The sequence below is a fragment of the Bufo bufo genome, chromosome 3 (genome assembly GCF_905171765.1).
Source record: "Bufo bufo chromosome 3, aBufBuf1.1, whole genome shotgun sequence".
NCBI classification, from domain to species: Eukaryota; Metazoa; Chordata; class Amphibia; order Anura; family Bufonidae; genus Bufo; species Bufo bufo.
This window is the reverse complement of record NC_053391.1, coordinates 275,352,587-275,378,041: the sequence shown is the minus strand read 5'-3', so window position 1 is coordinate 275,378,041 and position 25,455 is coordinate 275,352,587. Positions and strand designations below refer to the sequence as shown.

The window sequence follows — 25,455 nt, the reverse complement described above, 5'->3', positions numbered from 1 at the left end:
ATTCAGACCTGCGGTTTGCTGCGTTTTCTGCAGTTTCTGATCCGCGGGGATCAGAAACTTTAACATGCCCAAAATATAGATTTTCACCCCCCTGCACCCCTGATTGATTTTATGGCGGCGGGGGGTTTGCAGGTGGTGCAGGCGGTGTGGGAGGGGGGGGCGGTGCGGCAGACGGGATCGCGATCCCCCGCCCGCCTCCTCTTGAATATTCATTGGTGGCCAGTGGGTATACCAGAGTGTCAGCACATTGCTGACACTCTGGTATAAACGGCTGACATCTGTGCAGATGTCAGCCGTTTAACCCTTTCCATACCGCGGTCCGTACGGACCGCTGTATGGAAAAGGTTAACAGTCAGGGAGCTCCCTCCCTCTCCCATCGGGGGGCTGCTGTGCCTTTGCAGCCCCCAGACAGGATGGGGTCACAGAGGGAGCCCCCCTCCTTCCCCTTCCCCGTCTGCTCAGTTGTGGCAGACGGGGAAGGTTCCCATGGCAACAGGACGCCTTCTCAGGCATCCTGCTGTCCAGGGTGCTGAACAGATCTGTGCTAAAGGCATAGATCTGTTCAGACATAGTGTAAGTAAAATACAGTACAATACACTATATAGTATATACACTGGATCTTCAATAACCAAGTGTGTCTGGGTCCAAAAAATTTAAAAAAAAGTGAAAAAGGTAAAGATAAAAAAACACATTTATCACTGAATAAAAAAATAAAAAAATACACTACACATATTAGGTATCGCCGCGTCCATAACGACCTGATCTATAAAATGGTCATGTTACTTTCCCCACACGGTGAACGCCATAAAAATAAAAAAATAAAAACTATGAGAAAATTGAAATTTTGCCCACCTTACTTCACAAAAAAGGTAATAAAATTGATCAAAAAAGTCGCATGTACGCCAAAATAGTACCAATCAAACCGTCATCTCATCCCGCAAAAATCATACCCTACCCAAGATAATCGCCCAAAAACTGAAAAAACTATGGCTCTCAGACTACGGAGACACTAAAACATGATTTTTTTTTGTTTAAAAAATGAAATCATTGTGTAAAACTTACATAAATAAAAAAAAAGTATACATATTAGGTATAGCCGCGTCCGTATCGACCGGCTCTATAAAAATATCACATGACCTAACCCCTCAGGTGACCACCGTAAAAAAATAATAACGGTGTAAAAAAAGCCATTTTTTGTCATCTTATGTCACAAAAAGTGTAATAGCAAGCGATCAAAAAGTCATATGTACCCCAAAATAGTGCCAATCAAACCGTCATCTCATCCCACAAAAAATGAGACCCTACCTAAGATAATAGCCCAAAAATTGAAAAAACTATGGCTCTCAGACTTTGGAGACACTAAAACATGATTTTTTTTGTTTCAAAAATGAAATCATTGTGTAAAACTTACATAAATAAAAAAAATTGTATACATATTAGGTATCGCCGCGTCTGTGACAACCTGCTCTATAAAAATACCACATGAACTAACCTGTCAGATGAATGTTGTAAATAACAAAAAAAATAAAACGGTGCCAAAAAAGCTATTTATTGTTATCTTGCCTCACAAAAAGTGTAATATAGAGCAACCAAAAATCATATGTACCCTAAACTAGTACCAACAAAACTGCAACCCTATCCCGTAGTTTCTAAAATGGGGTCACTTTTTTGGAGTTTCTACTCTAGGGGTGCATCAGGGGGGCTTCAAATGGGACATGGTGTCAAAAAAAAACAGTCCAGCAAAATCTGCCTTCCAAAAACCGCATTCTGCGCCCTGCCGTGTGCCCGTACAGCAGTTTACGACCACATATGGGGTGTTTCTGTAAACTACAGAATCGGGGCCATAAATTATGAGTTTTGTTTGGCTGTTAACCATTGCTTTGTAACTAGAAAAAAAATATTAAAATGGAAAATCTGCCAAAAAAGTGAAATTTTGAAATTGTATCTCTATTTTCCATTAAATCTTGTGCAACACCTAAAGGGTTAACAAAGTTTGTAAAATCAGCTTTGAATACCTTGAGGGGTGTAGTTTCTTAGATGGGGTCACTTTTATGGAGTTTCTACTCTAGGGGTGCATCAGGGCGGCTTCAAATGGGACATGGTGTCAAAAAAAACAGTCCAGCAAAATCTGCCTTCTAAAAACCATACGTGCACCTTTCCCTCTACGCCCTATTGTGTGCCCGTACAGTAGTTTACGGCCACATATGGGGTGTTTTTGCAAACTACAGAATCGGGGCAATAAATATAGCATTTTGTTTGGCTGTCAACCCTTGCTTTGTTACTGGAAAAAATTGATTAAAATGAAAAATTTGCAAAAAAATCTAAATTCGGAAATATTAACACCATTTGCCATTAACTCTTGTGAAACACCTAAAGGGTTAACGAAGTTTGTTAAATCAGTTTTGAATACCTTGAGGGCTGTAGTTTATAGAATGGGGTCATTTTCCGGTGGTTTCTATTATGTAAGCCTCGCAAAGTGACTTCAGACCTGAACTGGTCCCTAAAAATTGGGTTATTGAAAATTTCAGAAAAATTTCAAGATTTGCTTCTAAACTTCTAAGCCTTGTAACATCCCCAAAAAATTAAATATCATTCCCAAAATGATCCAAACATGAAGTAGACATATGGGGAATGTAAAGTAATAACTATTTTTTGAGGTATTACTATGTATTATAGAAGTAGAGAAATTGAAACTTGGAAATTTGCAAATTTTTTACAAATTTTGGGTAAATTTTGTATTTTTTTATAAATAAAAATGATTTTTTTTTACTTCATTTTATCAGTGTCATGAAGTACAGTATGTGACAAAAAAAACAATCTCAGAATGGCCTGGATAAGTCAAAGCGTTTTAAAGTTATCAGCACTTAAAGTGACACTGGTCAGATTTGCAAAAAATGGACAAGTCCTTAAGGTGAAATAGGGCTGAGTCCTTAAGGGGTTAAAAGCATGACAACTGTTCTACAAACAAATGTGGATAGGGAAATGACTTAAAATAAAATACAGAAAAATTAAAAATAACAATCTGGATCTAGGAGTAGGAGGTTGAGGAGGCGGTGGATGGGTGGATGTGGCGGTGTAGGTTGACGTGGCGGTGTAGGTGGAAGCGGCGGTGAAGGAGGAATAGGTAGCTAACACTGATTTGTGTTATTTTTTTTTTTTTTATTGGTGTATCCCCCAAAATATTGGGACATATAACAAAATAAAACAAAGAATAAGTGCACTTGAGTACAAGAATGGATGGTTGAGGCTGGTATAAATGTCTATTCTGCACAAGGTACGGACATGCCTGGTTCATTTTAATAAACGTAAGCTTGTCCACATTGACTGCGGCCTGTGATAATGCTCTCTGCCGTGCTAAACACACGTTCACACTATACACTGGCTGCAGGGCAGGTCAGCACCTCCAAGGCTGACAAAGCTTTTCCACATTTTGGCCATTCTAACCCTGCCTTCTCAGGTACTGGTGGTGCCCCAGCTGCGTTGGCGACCTCTTCCTCCTCCTCTGCCTTCGCCTTGTGCTTCCACTGTGCCCCCGCTGTCAGGTGGGAATGCTATCATCAGCATGCGCTTGTAGTCGCGCATCTTCCGATCAGTAACAGATCTTTTCACTAAATTTAGTTCCCTGTCAGCAATGCAGAGCAGGGGTTCATTCACGGCAAAAGGGGGTTCATGTCACCCAGCAATAGAACAGAGGATTTTGATTGATTTAGGCCCCTGTCACCCAGGCACAACAGGGGTTCATTCACAGCAAAAGGGGGTTCATGTCACCCAGCAATAGAACAGAGGATTTTGAGAGATTTAGGCCCCTGTCAGCAATGCAGAGCAGGGGTTCATTCACGGCAAAAGGGGGTTCTTGTCACCCAGCAATACAACAGAGGATTTTGAGAGATTTAGGCCCCTGTCACCCAGGCACAGCAGGGTTTTGTATATGCCAAAAATGGTAAAATGTCACCCGAGAATTGAAATTTTTTTCAATTTAGGGCACTAAAATTGGCACTTTTTTTTAGAAATAAAATGGCTCTAAAATAGTCCTTGAAAAGGCTAGAGGGATGTAAAAGGCAGTAAAATGTGCTTAAGAGCATGGCAACTGCAAACAAATGTGGATAGGGAAATAACTTAAAATGAAATAAAATAACTTAAAATTACAAATTATTAACCTGCAACTCAGAAAAGGAGCTGGATATGGAGTCGGTGGTTGAGGAGGCGGTAAATGTGGTGTTGTAGGTGGAGGCAGCAATGGAGGAGGAGGAGGTAGCCAACAATGTTTTTTTATTTTTTTTATTGGGGTAGGTAGCCCCCAAAATATTGGGACAAATAAAAAAAAAAAAAGAATCATTGCACTTGACTTGAGTACAAGAATGTATGTTTAATGGTGGTATAAATGTCTATTCTGCACAAGGTACAGACAAGTCTTGTGGGATCCAAGCCTGGTTCATTTTTATGAACGTGAGCTTGTCCACGTTGACTGTGGACAGGCGGCTGCGTCTGTCTGTAATGATGCCTCCTGTCGTGCTAAATACACGTTCAGAGAGTACACTGGCTGGAGGGCAGGCCAGCACCTCCAAGCCATACAGGGCAAGCTCTGGGCATGTGGACAAATTGGAGACCCAGAAGTTGAATGGGGCAGAACCATCAGTCAGTACGTGTAGTCGTGTGCACAGGTACTGTTCCACCATGTTGTTCAAATCCTGCCTCCTGCTAACACGCTCCATATCAGCAGTTGGGGCCGGTTGTTGCGGCGAGGTGACAAAGCTTTTCCACATGTCGGCCATGCTAACCCTGCCTTCTGAGGTGCTGGCGCTGACACAGCTGCGTTGGCGACCTCTTCCTCCTCCCCTGCCTTCGCCTTGTGCTTCTGTCACGACCCATGGTCATGGTCGTGACTCTTAGAGTCCGCTTGCAGTTGTCAGCGGTCGTTTGGTTGTTCACCGCAGCTGTGAGTGTTTTGCCTCACGTGTGGTTGCCGCTGGCAACATGGTGTTCTTGGCAGTGTAGCAGCCTGAGCTTGTTGCTGGGCTGCTCACTGTCTATGCATGCGGTTGCCTATGGCAATTTGTGTTTATATGTTGCCTCACGTGTGGTTGCCGCTGGCAACATGATTGGTGCTTGGCAGTATAGCAGTCTGAGCTGTTGCTAGGCAGCCTGCTGTCAAGTGCATGCGGTTACACCTGGTTGGGTGTGTGTGTACGTATGCACTTTGTAGTTCTGTCTATGCACTTTGTACAGGGAGTGCAGAATTATTAGGCAAGTTGTATTTTTGAGGATTAATTTTATTATTGAACAACAACCATGTTCTCAATGAACCCAAAAAACTCATTAATATCAAAGCTGAATATTTTTGGAAGTAGTTTTTAGTTTGTTTTTAGTTTTAGCTATTTTAGGGGGATATCTGTGTGTGCATGTGACTATTACTGTGCATAATTATTAGGCAACTTAACAAAAAACAAATATATACCCATTTCAATTATTTATTTTTACCAGTGAAACCAATATAACATCTCAACATTCACAAATATACAGTACATTTCTGACATTCAAAAACAAAACAAAAACAAATCAGTGACCAATATAGCCACCTTTCTTTGCAAGGACACTCAAAAGCCTGCCATCCATGGATTCTGTCAGTGTTTTGATCTGTTCACCATCAACATTGCATGCAGCAGCAACCACAGCCTCCCAGACACTGTTCACAGAGGTGTACTGTTTTCCTTGTAAATCTCACATTTGATGATGGACCACAGGTTCTCAATGGGGTTCAGATCAGGTGAACAAGGAGGCCATGTCATTAGATTTTCTTCTTTTATACCCTTTCTTGCCAGCCACGCTGTGGAGTACTTGGACGCGTGTGATGGAGCATTGTCCTGCATGAAAATCATGTTTTTCTTGAAGGATGCAGACTTCTTCCTGTACCACTGCTTGAAGAAGGTGTCTTCCAGAAACTGGCAGTAGGACTGGGAGTTGAGCTTGACTCCATCCTCAACCCGAAAAGGCCCCACAAGCTCATCTTTGATGATACCAGCCCAAACCAGTACTCCACCTCCACCTTGCTGGCGTCTGAGTCGGACTGGAGCTCTCTGCCCTTTACCAATCCAGCCACGGGCCCATCCATCTGGCCCATCAAGACTCACCCTCATTTCATCAGTCCATAAAACCTTAGAAAAATCAGTCTTGAGATATTTCTTGGCCCAGTCTTGACGTTTCAGCTTGTGTGTCTTGTTCAGTGGTGGTCGTCTTTCAGCCTTTCTTACCTTGGCCATGTCTCTGAGTATTGCACACCTTGTGCTTTTGGGCACTCCAGTGATGTTGCAGCTCTGAAATATGGCCAAACTGGTGGCAAGTGGCATCTTGGCAGCTGCACGCTTGACTTTTCTCAGTTCATGGGCAGTTATTTTGCGCCTTGGTTTTTCCAAACGCTTCTTGCGACCCTGTTGACTATTTTGAATGAAACGCTTGATTGTTCGATGATCACGCTTCAGAAGCTTTGCAATTTTAAGAGTGCTGCATCCCTCTGCAAGATATCTCACTATTTTTGACTTTTCTGAGCCTGTCAAGTCCTTCTTTTGACCCATTTTGCCAAAGGAAAGGAAGTTGCCTAATAATTATGCACACCTAATATAGGGTGTTGATGTCATTAGACCACACCCCTTCTCATTACAGAGATGCACATCACCTAATATGCTTAATTGGTAGTAGGCTTTCGAGCCTATACATCTTGGAGTAAGACAACATGCATAAAGAGGATGATGTGGTCAAAATACTCATTTGCCTAATAATTCTGCACGCAGTGTATGTCTGTTTGTTGTGCACGAGATTATGTTTGTATGCACGGTGACACCTCCCTTCACTTGTGATTGTCCGCGGCAACTTCTGGTGTTATGTGCATGTGGTGGCAGTGTCTTGGCCTGCTGGCTGTTCCACAGGACATGGTTGCCACGCATGCCGTTGCCGGCGGTAACAGGTGAGTGTGTTGGTGTGCGTTTCCCTTTAAGTGGCTGTCTTTCCTTCCCTGGTGTGAGAAGGGTTAATTCCCTTCTGTGTGTGAACACTGGGTGTGTCTGAGTATGGGTGTGGCTACTTTGGGCTATAAAGCCTCAGTTGAGACCTGAGATGTCTGAGGGGTACTCCAGCCTTGTTTGTAAGCTGGAGGCACCCTCCTGGTTTCTTATACCATCTGCCAGTGAGGGCCACCCTTGTGGTCATAAAACTTATGTTTAGACATGGATCATCTTAAGTTATGTTATGTCTAGTGCTGTCTCTTTATGTTTATTGCAGCGTATGGTTCCTGGGTTCCTGTGTGATGTTTGGTGTGTGCTGTGTCCGTCTATGTTGTTGTGGACTGCAGCACTTGTGCACGGGTTCCAGGCTGTGTGTCTGTGATACTAGTTTCAACTACCTGCCATTACCATATGTCTGTATATGTTCCCCTTCTCCTTTATAGCTTGGCTAGTGAGACTCCTGTTGCGCTGTGTCGAGGAGGAACAGGCCGTCTCACCCTTCTCCTAGTCCAGGGCCACCCTGAGGGCTAGTAGGAATTTCAGGTTCCAGTGTATGAGCCCTCCCACCATCAGGGTCGGCTCATACGGCTAGGAGACAGGGTCAGAATTAGGGATGTGATAAGAGGTGACCAGCTCCCTGATTCCTGTCCTGGCCTAACAGCTATACTGGAGAGAGACTTCGCCCGGCTGAGGGTTTCCCCCATTCTCAGCCGTGACAGTATGACCACAAGGGTGGCCCTCACTGGCAGATGGTATAAGAAACCAGGAGGGTGCCTCCAGCTTAGGCTACTTTCACACTAGCGTTCGGGTGTTCGCTCGTGCGCTCCGTTTGAAGGGGCTCACGAGCGGCCCCGAACGCATCCATCTGGCCCCAATGCATTCTCAGTGGAGGCGGATACACTGAGAATGCATCCGCCTGCAAGCGCTCAGCCTCCGCTCTGCTCAGTGAGCGGACACCTGAACGCTGCTTGCAGCGTTCGGGTGTCCGCCTGGCCGTGCGGAGGCGAGCGGATCCGTCCTGACTTACAATGTAAGTCAATAGGGACGGATCCGCTTGAAGATGACACCATATGGCTCAATCTTCAAGCGGATACGTTCCCCATTGACTTACAATGTAAAGTCTGAACGGATCCGCTCAGGCTACTTTCATACTTAGAAAATTTTCTAAGTTTTAATGCAGACGGATCCGTTCTGAACGGATGCGAACGTCTGCATTATCGGAGCAGATCCGTCTGATGAAACATCAGACGGATCCGCTCTGAACGCTAGTGTGAAAGTAGCCTTACAAACAAGGCTGGAGTACCCCTCAGACATCTCAGGTCTCAACTGAGGCTTTATAGCCCAAAGTAGCCACACCCATACTCAGACACACCCAGTGTTCACACACAGAAGGGAATTAACCCTTCTCACACCAGGGAAGGGAAGACAGCCACTTAAAGGGAAACGCCCACCAACACACTCACCTGTTACCGCCGGCAACGGCATGCGTGGCGACCATGTCCTGTGGAACAGCCAGCAGGCCGAGACACTGCCACCACATGCACATAACACCAGAAGTTGCCGCGGAAAACCACAAGTGAAGGGAGGTGTCACCGCGCATACAAACATAATCTCGTGCACAACAAACAGACATACAAAGTGCATAGACAGAACTACAAAGTGCATACGTACACACACACCCAACCAGGTGTAACCGCATGCACTTGACAGCAGGCTGCCTAGCAATAGCTCAGACTGCTATACTGCCAAGCACCAATCATGTTGCCAGCGGCAACCACACGTGAGGCAACATATAAACACAAATTGCCATAGGCAACCGCATACATAGACAGTGAGCAGCCCAGCAACAAGCTCAGGCTGCTACACTGCCAAGAACACCATGTTGCCAGCGGCAACCGTACGTGAGGCAAAACACTCACAGCTGCGGTGAACAACCAAACGACCGCTGACAACTGCAAGCGGACTCTAAGAGTCACGACCATGACCATGGGTCGTGACAGCTTCCACTTGTCCCCCGGCGTCAGTCGGGAATGCTCTCAGGAGCGCGTCTACCAGCGTGTGCCTGTAGTCGTGCATCTTCCGATCACGCTCCAGTCAGGGAATTAAGGACGGCACATTGTCTTTGTAGCGGGGATCCAGCAGGGTGGCCACCCAGTAGTCGGCACACGTTAAAATGTGGGCAACTCTGCAGTCGTTGCGCAGGCACTGCAGCTTGTAGTCGCTCATGTGTGCCAGGCTGCCCAGAGGTAAGGACAAGCTGTCCTCTGTGGGAGGCATATCGTCTGCGTCCTCAGTATCCCCCCAGCCACGCACCAGTGATGGGCCCGAGCTGCGTTGGATGCCACCCCGCTGTGAACATGCTTCATCCCCATCCTCCTCCTCCTCGTCCTCCAGTAGTGGGCCTTGGCTGGCCAAATTTGTACCTGGCCTCTGCTGTTGCAAAAATCCTCTTTCTGAGCCACTTCTAAATTACTGGCCTGAAAGTGTTAGAGATGACCCCTCTTCCTCCTCCTCTTCCTGGGCCACATCCTCTTCCATCATCACCCTAAGTGTTTTCTCAAGGAGACATAGAAGTGGAATTGTAACGCTGATAACGGCGTCATCGCCACTGGCCATGTTGGTGGAGTACTTGAAACAGCGCAACAGGGCACACAGGTCTCGCATGGAGGCCCAGTCATTGGTGGTGAAGTGGTGCTGTTCCGCAGTGCGACCCACCCGTGCGTGCTGCAGCTGAAACTCCACTATGGCCTGCTGCTGTTCGCACAGTCTCTCCAGCATGTGCAAGGTGGAGTTCAACCTGGTGGGCACGTCGCATATGAGGCGGTGAGTGGGAAGGCCGAAGTTATGCTGTAGAGCAGACAGCCGAGCGGCGGCAGGATGAGAACGCCGGAAGCGCGCACAGACGGCCCGCACTTTATGCAGCAGCTCTGACATGTCGGGGTAGTTGTGAATGAATTTCTGCACCACCAAATTCTGCACATGCGCCAGGCAAGGGATGTGCGTCAAACCGGCTATTCCCAGAGTTGCAACGAGATTTCGCCTATTATCGCACACTACCAGGCCGGGCTTGAGGCTCACTGGCAGCAACCACTCATCGGTCTGTTGTTCTATACCCCGTCACAACTCCTGCGCGGTGTGGGGCCTGTCCCCCAAACACATCAGTTTCAGAATGGCCTCCTGACGTTTACCCCTGGTTGAGCTGAAGTTGGTGGTGAAGGTCTGTTGCTGACCGGATTAGGAGGTGGCAGAAGAGGAGGAGGAAGCCGAGTAGGAAGAGGAGGCAACAGGAGGCAAAGAATGATGCCCTGCGATCCTTGGCGGCAGAAGGACGTGCGCCAAACAGCTCTCCGCCTGGGGCCCAGCCGCCACTACATTTATTCAGTGTGCAGTTAGGGAGATAGCGTCCCTGGCAGTGCTTACTGGTCCACGTATCTGTGGTTAGGTGGACCTTGCCACAGATGGCGTTGCGCAGTGCACACTTGATTTTATCCGATACTTGGTTGTGCAGGGAGTGCACGGCTCTCCTGGAGAAGTAGTGGCGGCTGGGAACAACGTACTGTGGGACAGCAAGCGACATGAGCTGATTGAAGCTCTCTGTCTCCATCAGCCTGAATGACAGCATTTCAAAGGCCAGCAGTTTAGAAATGCTGGCATTCAGGGCCAGGGATCGAGGGTGGCTAGGTGGGAATTTACGCTTTCTCTCAAAGGTTTTTGAGATGGACAGCTGAACGCTGCCGTGTGACATGGTGGAGATGCTTGGTGACGGAGGTGGTGTTGTTGGTGGCACATCCTCTGTTTGCTGGGCGGCAGGTGCCAACGTTCCTTCAGAGGCGGAGGAAGAGGCCGAGGCAGCAGCAGATGAGGGAGCAGGAGGGGCCTGAGCCCTTTCTTGGTTTTGAAGGTGCTTACTCCACTGCAGCCCGTGTCTCGCATGTAGATGCCTGGTCATGCAGGTTGTGCTAAGGTTCAGAACGTTAATGCCTCGCTTCAGGCTCTGATGGCACAGCGTGCAAACCACTCGGGTCTTGTCGTCAGCACATTGTGTGAAGAAGTGCCATGCCAGGGAACTCCTTGAAGCTGCCTTTGGTGTGCTCGGTCCCTGTTGACAGTGGCCAGTAGCAGGCGAACTGTTTTGGTGACGGCTGCTCTGCTTTTGTACCCTGCTCCCGCTTTTGCTACGCTGTTGGCTCGGTCTCACCACTGCCTCTTCCTCCGAACTCTGAAAGTCAGTGGCACGACCTTCATTCCATGTGGGGTCTAGGACCTCATCGTCCCCTGCATCGTCTTCCACCCAGTCTTCCTCCCTGACCTCCTTTTCGGTCTGCACACTGCAGAAAGACGCAGCAGTTGGCACCTGTGTTTCGTCATCATCAGAGACGTGCTGAGGTGGTATTCCCATGTCCTCATCAGGAAACATAAGTGGTTGTGCGTCAGTGCATTCTATGTCTTCCACCCCTGGGGAATGGCTAGGTGGATGCCCTTGGGAAACCCTGCCAGCAGAGTCTTCAAACAGCATAAGAGACTGCTGCATGACTTGAGGCTCAGACAGGTTCCCCGATATGCACAGGGGTGATGTGACAGACTGATGGGCATGAGTTTCAGGCGCCACCTGTGCGCTTTCTGCAGAAGACTGGGTGGGAGATAATGTGAACGTGCTGGATCCACTGTCGGCCACCCAATTGACTAGCGCCTGTACTTGCTCAGTCCTTACCATCCTTAGAACGACATTATGCCCGACCAAATATCGCTGTAGATTCTGGCGTCTACTGGGATCTAAAGTAGTAGGTTCAGTAGGACGTGTAGCTGTGGCAGAACGGCCACATCCTCTGTGGCAGAATGGCCACGTCCTCTCCCTGCACCAGAGGCTCCACCAACACCACCACCACGACCATGACCGCGTCCCTTATTAGATGTTTGCCTCATAGTTAGCGTTTACAAAGCAAAGTAAAAAGTGGTTAAGTATGTTAATAATAATTAACCGCCAATATAAACCCTGATGTAGGGTATTGCACTCTATTATTATTTTTTAAACTCTATATGACAGCTGTAACGGTCGCGTACACACACACACAGGGGGGAGGGAAGTGACCACTGCGCTCCACCCTTACCCCTGGCCCTGCCTACTTGCCTCGCGAGTCCTAATGACAGGGGACAACTGGACGGCAATCCCTAACTTGGAATAAGTGCAGGGATGACAGACAGACAAACAACAGGACGTGAACGGACCGAGTCAATACCAGGAAAGCTACAAAGTACAAATGGAGCAAGCAGAGAATTGTCAGGAGAAGCCGGGGTCATAAATACCAGGAGAGACGTGAAGTACCAAAGGAGTCAGCAGAGGATCGTCAGGAGGAGGCCGGGGTCAGAATACCAGGAGAGCAGCAAAGTACACAAGGAGCAGGCAGAGGATCGTCAGGAATTCAGCAGGAGGTAAGTACGCCAGGAAAGACTAAATCACAGGTTGAACCTAAATTAACAGGCAACCTGTGGCCAGCAGGCTGCCTGTATTTATAGTGGGAAGTGAGGGTCATGTGACGTGGCCAGCGTCACATGACCGACAGACCAACCAGTCGAGCACCGAGTGATCAGCTCGGCGCTCAAGGCAGACTTAGGAGCAGGGAGCCACCCAGCTAGTAAAGCCGCCCTGGGAACGAGGTAAAACACAGATCCTCGTTCCCGAAGCTAAGCAGCAGGTCTGCGGCTAATGGGGGAGCGAGTGCACCTTCGGAACCCCGTTACAACAGCGGTATTTGTGGCCTAAATGTGACACTCACTTATGCACGTCTTATCTCAGATGTGCAGTATATCAGAGGTTTTTTTTTACCCCAGTAACCAAGAAGCCGTATTTCTGGCCTAAATATGACAGTCACTGATGCTTGTCTAATCCCAGATGTGCAGTATATTAGAGGCTTTTTTCACCCCAGTAACCAAAAAGCCGTATTTCTGGCCTAAATGTGACAGTCACTTATGTACGTCTAATCCCAGATGTGCAGTAATTCAGAGGCTTTTTTCACCCCAGTAACCAAAAAGCCGTATTTCTGGCCTAAATGTGGCAGTCACTTATCCTTGTCTAATCCCAGATGTGCAGTATATTAGAGGGTTATTTCACCCTAACCAAAAAGCTGTATTTCTGTCCTAAATGTGACAGTCACTTATGCACGTGTAATCCCAGATGTGCAGTATATTAGAGGGTTTTTTCACCCTAACCAAAAAACGGTATTTCTGTCCTAAATATGACAGTCACTTATGCACGTGTAATCCCAGATGTGCAGTATATGAGAAGATTTTTTCACCCCAGTATGCCAAAGCCGTATTTATGGCCTAAATGTGACAGTCACTTATGCTTGTCTAATCCCAGATGTGCAGTATATTAGAGGGTTTTTACCCTCTAACCAAAAAGCTGTATTTCTGTCCTAAATGTGACAGTGATTTATGCACGTGTAATCCCAGATGTGCAGTATATTAGAGGGTTTTTTCACCCTAACCAAAGAGCTGTATTTCTGTCCTAAATGTGACAGTCACTTATGCTTGTCTAATCCCAGATGTGCAGTATATCAGAGGCTTTTTTCACCCCAGTATGCCAAAACCGTATTTATGGCCTAAATGTGACAGTCACTTATGCACGTGTAATCCCAGATGTGCAATATATTAGAGGGTTTTTTCACCCCAGTATGCCAAAGCTGTATTTCTGGACTTGCAGATAGCCTATGCTGGTGCACTATTGTTGCATAAAATGGCTGCCGATCATGTATTGATATTGACTAACTGAAGAAAAAAAAGTTTGTTTTCAGCAGTAGTTGGCTCAGGGCAGGCTTAAAAAAATTGTGCACTGCACCCACAAAATACTTTTTCTGTAGATCGCTGAGTACATAAACCAGTTCTTGATAAGATTTCTCCCTGATCTCTCCCTCACAGCAGCTGCAGCCTCTCCCTACACTAATCCGAGCAGAGTTACGGGCGGCGCTACGTGACTCCAGCTTAAATAGTGGCTGGGTCACATGCAGCAGTTTGCCAATCACAGCCATGCCAATAGTAAGCATGGCTGTGATGGCCTTTTGGGGCAAGTAGTATGACGCTTGTTGATTGGCTGCTTTGCAGCCTTTCAAAAAGCGCCATAAAAATCACTGAACCCGAACTTTTACGTAAATGTTCAAGTTCCGGTCCGGATGCCGAAAACCCTAAAGTTCGGTACGAACCCGAACTTTACAGCTCGGGTTCGCTCAACTCTAATCTTATTATGTTATTTACAATGGCAGGTGTTAGATTAAGGGAACAGGGCTGTATATGAGGGTTCTAATAAAAGGTGATTGCTGCGGTGTGAGGTATGCTGGATTAGTAAATTAGTACCTGTTGGTTTAAATAAAGTATGCAACATTGGAGTATTATTGTGACACCTTCAGATTGAGTTTATGTATTTTCATATCCTTTTTGTAAAATAATGTGACTAATATTTTTTTTTTTGTTTTGTATATATGCACCTGTATCAAGTATTTAAACCCATGTAAAGCCCTCATCATTACGCATAATTAGGGGAGGGGTGTCCCACAAAACGTTGTGCAGGATGAGGATACACTTAGGGTCTGCACCTCTGTGAACGCTATATGTACAACTGTATCCCTCTGCGGAAAATTTGTATATGAAAAATAAAGAAGAAGGTATAATTGTATAATTGTACTAGATGACCAGTGAGGTGTATTATTTCTACTCATCTACAGCATTTACTATATGGTTCACAGCTGCACATGTTTTTGAGTGGCCAGAGGTGATACATGTCCCCAGGGGGTGGGTAACATGGAATTCTATGCATTTTATCAATACTTCCCCCCCATCCATTAGAGGGCATACTTTCCCATCTAATCACTTCTCTGTGCCCAATGTCTACTTGTCAGAACCAGTAATAGGAGGCTAAAGTTACTAGAATGGATCTGTCCTGTGCACAGCATGGAGTGGGTGTGGCTACAAAGGTCCTGGCAGGAAAAACTCTGCACACATTTCCTCAGCTGTGTGTACCAGTGTCTGCATTATTTGCACAGATGTTACAGTTCTGTGAGCAGATAACATGCATGTTTTGTACACAGAGCACAACTGCGCTGCCAGGACCTGTCAGTTACTAAGGGACCTCACAGGCTCCTGCTTCTAATGGCAGCATTTGGACTGTTAGGCTAGTTTCACACTAGCGTTAAAGAGATTTGTCCTGCTGTTCCGGCATATTTGTTAGGTCGTGGCCGGACCTCCGCTGGTCCATTGTAGTTTATGGGGCCGCCGATCATACAGGTAGTGTCAAGCAATGCCAGATGCAGAGAGTTTGCTGATTCAGTGTGAAACTAACCTTAGATGCACCAGAAGGTGGCATAACAAGATGGAGTAGAAAAAGTGCGAACAGTCCGAACAATATAGTAGTTTTACAATAAAAACCAGAGCAAGCAGGGCCCCTTTGTAGTGTTGCATGGCACAGGGGGAGAACACTGGAAATGGGTGTACAGGATGTATTTTCTTGGCTTTTATGGTTTCTAGCTTCTCCATAACACCTTATTTAATAACACCTGGTCACAAATAAGGCCTTTGCCAAAGTATGAACAAACTATTAGTGTGAAATAACACTAAGTTGTTCAGAGCTCGGGAATAAAGCCATCACTTCTTTATTCCAAATTATTAAAATTCACTCTGGTTGCATATTACATTGCTGTAAACAGATGTTACTCATGACATACAGAGTACAGGAGCTACAGCAGCAACAGATCATATACATATAAAATGACAGAATACAGCCCCACATAATAGTCAGGTACAGACCAGTGTGCCTCCGCCCTGACGTACGTTTCACTGTTCAGCTTCCTCAGGGGATGAGGAAGCTGAACAGTGAAACGTACATCAGGGCGGAGGCACACTGGTCTGTACCTGACTATTATGTGGGGCTGTATTCTGTCATTTTATATGTATATGATCTGTTGCTCTTACTCTCTATTTTTCCGGGTCTCATATGCACTATGCACTTTACTTATTGATGTGCCCAGTTAATTAGATGATCGATTTGAATGTCTTTTTATTACTAGCCCAACTATTGTATACATTTATTTACTACATGACCACTGTATCCTCCTTTTCTTTTTATGGTAATGCCGCTGTTGTGAATGATTTTATATGACATTCCATAGTAAATTAATAAAGTTTTGTTAATCTACATTTATTTGTATTTCTTTGTGGGGTATTTTGCTCTGATTGGTGAGCACATAGAATATGTAGCATATAAAACATTAATTACAAAAAAACAGATGCAACTTTTTTGCAATACACTACAATTCACACAGTTACCCCCTCAGAAAAATAAATATGCTATTGGTCTTGGAAAAAACTAATTAATTTGTAAAAAGAAGTTTTTTTATTATGCAAGGAGTACTGTAATACTGACTGAGAATAAAGTTATTATGTTATTTATTTGGATGTAATTCGCGTGAATAGCTCACTCCCCTTTTAATATGGAATAGGTGCTCTAGACTTGACTGGTCACCCAACTAGAGGACAATTGGTAAAAATAGAAAGAATGTAGAAGACTGGCACTCAAATTATGTGAATCACATGAAAAGATCACAATTTTTAGATGTGTGCTTCTAAAACGAAAACAATAAAAGTACAATACAAATACAATAAAATACTATGTTAAAAATGTTGTATTGAAAAACGATATATGACACTGATGCTTTAAATAGGGTCAGCTATAGGCATCACGGTTCCTGCTAATAGAAATGCATATCCATTGGTAAAAGATGCAGAAACAATGCGCCTACATAAGGACAAATAGATCACAATAAGTCTTCCAAAGAACATATAAATAGTCCCTTTGTTTACTGTGCAGAAGAAGGGAATCCAACAACTGTGGTAAAGGAGTCCTCCTCTGAATTCTGAGGGTATCTGATTGTGGACAGCAATATATTGCTATAGAAATGTCCAGGTTCGAACCTGAAAAGGGGTGATCCCTCCACAGAAAATGCACAGTGGACCTATATTAGTCCAATCATGCCAAGCATCAGTTCAATAGACGTAGTACAGATTTTTATCAACAAAACTGTTTTGGCCAGGTATGTTGGTAGTTAGAAAAAGGTGGTAGGCTAAGTGGCACTGGATGTCTTACCGGTGACGTCTCAGGACCGGTGGCACTTGGTTTCGCACCACAAGCTCCTACTCACCACACCACACATCTCTCCATTTCTTCGTCGGCGTCCTTGCTCACCACTGGTTGTCACATGGTTTCCGTCAGGGGTCGCGAGAGCGGCCTTTCAATTTGCGTATTCGAGTTGTTGATTAACACGAACCTGAGAATGTAGGACTTTGGAGCGCTCCAATTTTTATGTGCACTGGAGCAGAAATTCATCATTGCGGTTTAGTTGCGTTTTCTCAGTTTTTTTATCTTCATGTGCGTTTTCTGTATATTGTTTGCACAATACTATAATTAGACTGTGTAATGAAGGAAAAAGGTCTGCACCATTGCTATCTTTGAAAAAAGGAAAAAAGGTGCAAAAAACAGTGCAAAAAAAGAGTGAAAAGAATTAGGAAGTAGAGAACACCCCTATAGTGAATCATAAAACTCATAAGAATTGACAAAAGATATGATCTCATAAATCTTATAGGATATATATCCATTTAAGGAGTATTCTCAAATTTCGCTTTGATACATCGTGTGAAAGTGGAATTGTGCATAATATCGCCCAATCCCTCATCATTCATTCCATAGTTCGGGCATCCTATCATAAGGTAGTGTGGGGTATGTGTGCCTATCTCCAAGGAGGGATCACAGTGCCGATAACACGGCCAGACATGTGATTCCTAATTGGATGAGAGGCACACATCCCAATATTCAGAGAAAGCCGAAGATTTCCAACTCAGCGTTTAATCCCGCTGGGTTCATACTGCCAAAGTCGTAAATTCGTCTTGACTCAGCTCTGGACATTCTCTCGATGTGTTTTCCACCTCTCCAGTGTTTGTCTATCTTCTCCAAGGCCATAAAGATAAGTCCCTTAGGGTCTTGATTATGGACTTCTTTGAAGTGCTTCGAAAGTGAGTGTTTTAGATATCCTTTCTTGATATTAGATAAATGTTCGGATATCTTCACCTTCAAGGTTCTTTTTGTTTTCCCGATGTACTGTTTAGAACACGGGCATTGGATAAGATAGACAACACTAGTCGAATTACAGGTAAGGAAATGTTTAATCTCCCATAAAAAGGAGTTTTGCGTTGATTGTACCTTTTTTATACTCCTTGGGGCTTTGGTGGTTTTACAGCCTGCACATTGGCCACATCTGTAAAAACCTTTAAGATTTATCCAATTTGTTATTCCCAGAATTTTATTTGGTTTTGGTTTAATTGATGGGGCAGTTTTTATACCCAGATTAGGTGCTTTTGTGTACATAATCTGCTGTCTAACTGGTATTAGTGTGCCTATGGTCTTATCTTGTAACAGGTGATGCCAATGTCGCTTCACTATTTCTTCCACCCTCCTATGTTGTGTATTGTATGGGAGGATCAATCTAAATTGAGATTCTACCTGTCTTTTCTGTCCTGATTTTGATGTGAACATAGAACTCCTAGGCAGACTCCTCACATTCTCTAACGCTCTCTCTAACTTTGGGCTAGGATATTGTTTCGTCACAAACTTGTTTTTCAAGATCAAAGCCTCCGCTTCAAGCTGGGAATCTTCGGTAAAGTTACGTTTTAGCTGGCGGAACTGTCCGAACGGGGCATTCAACAGCCAATTCGGCAGGTGACAGCTAGAGTGCAGGATAAAAGAGTTCCTGGCTGTCGGTTTTTGATAGGTTTTACATATATACCTATTTTCTTTTTTCATAATTGACAGATCTAAGAACTCTGTTTCTACTGAATTTATATTAGCAGTAAAAACCAGGTTAAGGTCATTCATATTCAATCTGGCTATAAAGGATCGTAGAGCCTCTTCTTTTCCCTTCCAAATCAAAATAACGTCGTCTATGTATCTAAGCCAGAGCACCAGGTCGCCCCCCCCCCCGATATGGGTCAATGCACACCTGCTCCCACTGGGCCAGGAACAAATTAGCATAACTGGGAGCTTCAAAAGAATGACAATATAACTATTCGCCCTGCGGATAAAGGGGGCGCTATTGTGATTTTAGAAGCAACCCAATATCTACAGGAATGTGTGAGACAACTCTCCGATGATACAACTTATAAGAAATTAGAATGTGATCCTACTTTGATTTTTTCTGAGAAATTACGCAAATATTGTCACAACGGATCCCAGTTAGGCATCCTGTCCAAACAGGAGGTCAACTTTATTGTGGGGACGCCTGGAAGGCTCCCTGTCTTCTATTGCCTTCCCAAGGTACACAGGACCTGGGGAGTCCTCCAGGCCGTCCCATAATATCAGGGATAGGCTCCTTAACAGCTAATCTATCTAGATATATAGATACTTGGTTGCAACCCTTAGTCAAAACTACATCATCTTATCTGAGAGATACTACTCAGATTATCCACATATTGGAAGGACTAAGAGCAGACCCTGATTGGATAATGGCAACTTTGGATATCCAATCGCTCTATACAGTGATAGGTCACGAACAGGGTATTTTAGCCCTAAAGGGACAATTAGAAAAAAATAAGACGATGAGAGCAGAACAAATCGATTTTATCCTAGAAGGAATATGACATATTTTACAACACAATTATTTTTATTTTGAAGGCATTTTTTACCTGCAGGTTAAAGGGACTGCCATGGGCACCAGGTTCGCCCCCAGTTATGCTAACTTGTTACTGGCCCAGTGGGAGCAGGTGTGCATTGACCCATATTGAGGGGGGGGGGGGGGGCGACTTGGTGCTCTGGCTTAGATACATAGACGACGTTATTTTGATTTGGAAGGGAAAAGAAGAGGCGTAGAGGCTCTTTATAGCCTCTTTATGGCTTCCTTTATAGCCAGATTGAATATGAATGACTTTAACCTGGTTTTTACTGCTAATATAAATTCAGCAGAAACAGAGTTCTTAGATCTGTCAATTATGAAAAAAGAAAATAGGTATATATGTAAAACCTATCAAAAACCGACAGCCAGGAACTCTTTTATCCTGCACTCTAGCTGTCACCTGCCGAATTGGCTGTTGAATGTCCCGTTCGGACAGTTCCACCAGCTAAAACGTAACTTTACCGAAGATTCCCAGCTTGAAGCGGAGGCTTCGATCTTGAAAAACAAGTTTGTGACGAAACAATATCCTAGCCCAACGTTAGAGAGAGCATTAGAGAATGTGAGGAGTCTGCCTAGGAGTTCTATGTTCACATCAAAATCAGGACAGAAAACACAGGTAGAATCTCAATTTAGATTGATCCTCCCATACAATACACAACATAGGGGGGTGGAAGAAATAGTGAAGCGACATTGGCATCACCTGTTACAAGATAAGACCATAGGCACACTAATACCAGTTAGAACGCACACAAAAGCACCTAATCTGGGTATAAAAATGCCCCATCAATTAAACCAAAACCAAATAAAACTCTGGGAATAACAAATTGGATAAATCTTAAAGGTTTTTACAGATGTGGCCAATGTGCAGGCTGTAAAACCACCAAAGCCCCAAGGAGTATAAAAAAGGTACAATCAACGCAAAACTCCTTTTTCTGGGAGATTAAACATTTCCTTACCTGTAATTCGACTAGTGTTGTCTATCTTATCCAATGCCCGTGTTCTAAACAGTACATCGGGAGAACAAAAAGAACCTTGAAGGTGAGGATATCCAAACATTTATCTAATATCAAGAAAGAATATCTAAAACACTCACTTTCGAAGTACTTCAAAGAAGTCCATAATCAAGACCCTAAGGGACTTATCTTTATGGCCTTGGAGAAGATAGACAAACACTCGAGAGGTGGAAAACACATCGAGAGAATGGGTGTTCCATACTTCCTAATTCTTTTCAAATTTTTTTTGCACAGTTTTTTGCCTCTTTTTTACTTTTTTCAAAGATAGCAATGTTGCAGGCCTTTTTCCTTCATTACACAGTCTAATTATAGTATTGTGCAAACAATATACAGAAAACGCACATCAAGATAAAAAAATGCAGAGAAAACGCAACTTAACCGCAATGATGAATTTCTGCTCCAGTCCTGCTTTTGATAACTACCGGAGGGGATATAAAAGGATATGACGGATTAATGGGGGTTGAGCCACTGAGGAAGGGGAAGGAGATCCCCGAAACGCATCTGGCGTGACCCACCCCTGCATCTTTATTACCTGGATACATTAATATTCTTGGATTGACTGAGCACATAAAAATTGGAGCGCTCCAAAGTCCTACATTCTCAGGTTTGTGTTAATCAACAACTCGAATACGCAAATTGAAAGGCCGCTCTCGCGACCCCTGATGGAAACCACGTGACAACCAGTGGTGAGCAAGGACGCCAACGAGGAAACGGAGAGATGCGTGGTGTGGTGAGTAGGAGCTTGCAGTACGAAACCAAGTGCCACCGGTCCTGAGACGTCACCGGTAAGACATCCAGTACCACTTAGCCTACCACCTTTTTCTACCTACCAACAACATACCTGGCCAAAACAGTTTTGATAAAATCTGTACTACGCCTATTGAACTGATGCTTGGCATGATTGGACTAATATAGGTCCACTGTGCGTTTTCTGTGGAGGGATCACCCCTTTTCAGGTTTGAACCTGGACATTTCTATAGCAATATATTGTTATCCACATTCAGATACCCTCAGAATTCAGAGTAGGACTCCTTTACCACAGTTGTTGGATTCCCTTCTGCTGCACAGTAAACAAAGGGACTATTTATACAGTATGTTATTTGGAAGACTAATTGTGATCTATTTGTCCTTATGTAGGCGCCTTGTTTCTACATCTTTTACCAATGGATATGCATTTCTATTAGCAGGAACCGTGATGCCTATAGCTGACCCTATTGAAAGCATCAGTGTCATATAGTTTTTCAATACAACATTTTTAACATAGTATTTTATTGTATTTGTATTGTACTTTTATTGTTTTCGTTTTAGAAGCACACATCTAATAAATTGTAAATTTTTCATGTGATTCACATAATTTGAGTGCAAGTCTTAAACATTATGTTATTTATACCTCACAGTGAATGCTATAAATATAAATCCACCCTAAAATCTTAAAATTGCTGTTTTTATCTCTCTGCCCCCTGAAAATAATAAAAGTTATTTAGTACATTTGTATGTACCCCAAAATGGTTCCTATAAAAACCTACAACTGGTCCTGCAAAATTCAAGGTCTCAGGCAGCTAAATTGAGCAATAAATTAAAAAAGTTATCACCACTGGAACAAGAAAGGAAGAGAAATGTCCTTAAAGGGTTGTCCAGCCTTTACTAAGTGATGGCCTACCTTTAGGATAGGACATCACTAGCTGATAACTAGAGATGTTCTTGCGGTTCGCCCGGCGGTCGTTTCGCAGCGAACTTTGCTCGTTCGCGATTCGCCGAACGGGCAAACATATGGCGATATTCTTTTGCATTGTGCAGAACTTTGACCCATGAAACATTCATCAGGTGGGACAGGACAGCCAATTGAGATCAGCACATGGACACACCCCCTACCCTATGAATAAACCCGATCTGGCCGTCATTTTACATTCAGTCTTTTGCCAGTGTAGGGAAAGGTTGCTGTGTGAAGCGGGGACAGACTGTTAGGGACACCAAATGCTAGCTAAAAGGGCCAAAAAAGTCCTTTTAAGGACTGGTATAGGTGTGCTATTGATAGACATACAGAGGGGTGTGATATACTTATAATATACTTTCTATATAGTGAATTTGTATTGTGCAGCAGTTGCGTGCGGTTCTGCTGCGATACCACAGCTATACAGAGGGACAAATGCTATTGGAACAACTAATTGCAACTGGTGTGATATACTAGTTGCCCCCCAAAAAATCTGATTGAGACAGGGGTGTGATATACCTATAATATATTTTCTATATAGTTCATTTGTATTGTGCAGCAGTTGTATGCGGTTCTGCTTCGATACTGCAGCTAAACAGAGGGAGAAACGCTATTGGAACAACTAATTGCAGCTGGTGTGATAACTAGTTCCCCCCCCAAAAAAACTGATTGAGGCAGGGGTGTGATATACCTATAATATACTTTCTATATAGTGCATTTTTATTGTGCAGCAGTTGTGTGCGGTTCGGTGGCCATTGGCACACCGCAATGGAAGGTCCCCTGAAGGAGATATTTCTCCTAGAAGGGCATCCCAGAGCTATATGGCCATGTTCAGAGGCAAGTGAATGTATCTCTGGCACACAGTGTTGGTGCCAAGATACATCTTACCACAGACACGTGGTCTAGCAAACACGGGCAGGGAAGGTACATAACTTTTACTGCCCACTGGGTGAACCTTCTGACGGCCGTCAAGCATGCAACCCGTGGCACCCGTGTGGATTTGGTGTTATCACCACTGATTGCATGCAGCCCTGCCTCTTCTTCTCCTCCAACTACTCCATCCCCTCCTTGGCTGACTCCTCCTTTTCCACTGCTACCGCCTCTTCCGCTGCACCCCCCCCAGCTCACCAGAACCTATTCGATGTGCCAGGTGAGATATTGCCATGCTGTGCTGCAGCTGTTGTGCCTGGAAACTAAGAGCCACACCAGTCCTGCACTCCTTTCAGCTCTGCGGTCACAGGCCGATCAGTGGCTAAACCCGCTCAATTTGACAGTTGGTAAAGTAGTGTGCGACAACAGTGTGCCAATCTGCTGAGCGCGCTGAAACAGTGCAAAATGAAACACGTGACACACGTCCTGTACTTAGTTGTGCAGCGATTCGTTGCCAAATACCCCGGGGTCCAAGATGTCTTGCGGCACGCCAGGAAAATCTCTGGCCATTTTAGAAGATCTTACACGCCCATGGCTAGCCTTGCTGACGTTCAGCGGCGACACCACTTGCCCGCCAGACGTCTTATTTGTGATTGCCTGATGTGCTGGAACTCCACCTTCTATATGCTTGATAGGCTGCTCCAGCAGAAACGTGCCGTTAACGACTACCTGTACGAACTCTGCGGAAGGACAGGTTCTGGGGAGCTTGTTTTTTTTTCACCGCGCCAGTGGCTGCTCTTGCGCGACACATGCAGACTTCTGCGGCTATTTGATGAGATCACCAAACTGGTGAGTCGTAGCCAGGGCGCCATCAGTGACATTGTACCTTACGCCTTCTTTCTGGAGCGTGCATTGCGTTGTGTCATTGATCAAGTCGTTGAGGAGCAGGAGCAGGAACATGAGGAAGTCGCAATGCTGAATGAATTCCCAGGGGGGGCTACTTCATCTGAGACAAGTAAGCAGGAGTCTGAAGAGGAGTCAGATGAGGATTGTGCCTGGGGGGATGAGGAGGGGGAGCAAGAAGAGCAGGCTTTAAACTTTTCTGGGATCCCTGGTGTTGTCCGTGGATGGGGGGAGGAGATCGAGGACTACATTCTCCTGGGCGATGAGCAGGAGCCAGGCCGCTCCACCATTTCCAATTTAGTGCCTTCATGCTCCAGTGTTTGAAAAGGGAGCCCCGTATAAAAAGCATAAAGGGCAAGTCTGTAAAGAATAAATCAAGGCAACTGGACGTACTGTAGATTTCTTGAAAATGTTTCATTCGTTCTTCCAACGAGCTTTCTCAATTCTGAGTGACTGTAAAATAATTCTCTGGGAATAAATATGTAACTGAATCAACATCTGGTAACTATACCCAGAATGGGGTCAGAGGTCTTTATACCCAGCATGGGGTCAAAGGTGTTGAATCAACACCTTTGACCCCATGCTGGGTATAATGACCTCTGACCCCATGCTGGGTATAATTACCAGATGTTGATTCGGTTACATATTTATTCCCAGAGAATTCTTGTACAGTCACTCAGAATTGAGAAAGCTCGTTGGAAGAACGAGTGAAACGTTTTCAAGAAATCTACAGTACGTCCAGTTGCCTTGATTTATTCTTTACAGACTTGCCCTTTATGCTTTTTATACGGGGCTCCCTTGGAAAAGCCAGAAAAGGGTCCAGTCCTCACCCGGAAATTTAATGTTAATGTTTCCGATGGCTAAACCCTTAGTGGAATCATGGGGTTCCATACCTAAGGTGGACATGGTGATAGCCAAACTGTCCAGGCACACTCTGGTTCCTGCAGACGATGGGTCTAGTCTGCAGGACCCTCTAGATAGGAGGGCAGAGTGCACCCTAAAAAGGAGTTACTCGGCGGCCGTAGCTTCGGCCTCTACCTCCATTGCGGCCACAGAGGTCTCTTCTTTCCTTAGAGCCAAGCTGAACCAAATCCAAACGGATGTAGACCAGAGTGTCTCCCGAGACGACATCCTGGCCGCTTTCAAATCCGTCAATCTGGCCATGGATTTCCTGTGCGACACCTCCCAGCTACAGCTGAAATTGGCAGCCAAAACAATGGCTCTGGTGTCAGCTGCTAGGAGACCTCTGTGGCTAAAGC

General features: G+C 44.8%; 1 protein-coding gene across 1 annotated transcript in view; it reads left to right on the top strand.

Moving 5' to 3' along the window:
* KIF21B (kinesin family member 21B) overlaps positions 1 to 25,455 on the top strand; it is a 1,425,990-nt gene that overhangs the window by 197,727 nt on the left and 1,202,808 nt on the right. The gene's annotated exons all lie outside the window — the stretch shown is intronic.